The sequence below is a fragment of the Acomys russatus genome, chromosome 4 (assembly GCF_903995435.1).
Source record: "Acomys russatus chromosome 4, mAcoRus1.1, whole genome shotgun sequence".
NCBI classification, from domain to species: Eukaryota; Metazoa; Chordata; class Mammalia; order Rodentia; family Muridae; genus Acomys; species Acomys russatus.
The window spans coordinates 63311293-63312263 of NC_067140.1; positions in this window are offsets into that span (position 1 = coordinate 63311293).

Genomic DNA, 971 nt, shown 5'->3' on the forward strand with positions numbered 1-971 from the left:
GGCAGGCGGAACGCTGTGAGTTCGAGGACAGCCAAGGCTACACAGAGAAACCCTGTCGAAAAGGAAAAAAGAAAAACCACACAAAATAAACAAACAAAACTAGATTTTTTTTTTTTTAATCCTTGTAGCAAAATGGAGTTGGGGGTTTGAGCACAACTCCTCCATAGTCTAATTTGTTTGGGCGCTATTTTCACTGCAGATTGACTGGGCCTTCCTGGAGGGCTGAAGGTAGTAGATGGTGGTTGTGCCATTTCCTCAGAGCTTTCAAAACTGCAAGCTGATACGTGGGCCAGCAGATGGAGTCTTGCCCCATACCAGTATGATAGGGGTGGGGCTTATGTGACCTCTTGCACCTCCAAAACGTTTCTCTCCAGAGCTGACATGGTTTGGATAAGATCAAAACCTGATGTTAGGGGCTTGGCCTTGCTGATTTCTTTATGGTGAATAGGGATCAAGTTTTACATCCTTTTCCTTTTTCTGGAGTTAATATAGCTAAAATTTTCTTTTCCCTGCTTGCCACCCTGTTGTGTTGAAAAGGAAATTAAATCCAGTATGAACTTAACCCTTCCAGCCTTCTGGTTGCCTGTTCAGTTCTGTGCCAAGGAGACAAGTAACTCCCCCAATGTTTCTGTCTGTTCAGGTGTTGCCAGAGCAGTAAGCGGTCAGTGAGTGTTTTCCCTTTTCCCCAGGATCTGACAGAAAGAAACCTTTTATCTGAATTTAGCACCTGTAGTTGAATGTGTGTGAGTGTATGAGCGTGTGGGTGTGTGGTGGGTGTGTGGTGGGTGTGTGGTGGGTGCAGGTACTAATAAGCAGTTATAGTTGCCCTTTGTTCTGACTTAATGGTGATTTGTGTCATAATGAGTTTGCTCTTAACTGTGACATTTTTATCAAATGTGTGAATAAATATATAAAGATTGCTACAAAAGAGTGTTTCTTTTTGGCCACACAATAGGCAAAATTGTGAATGT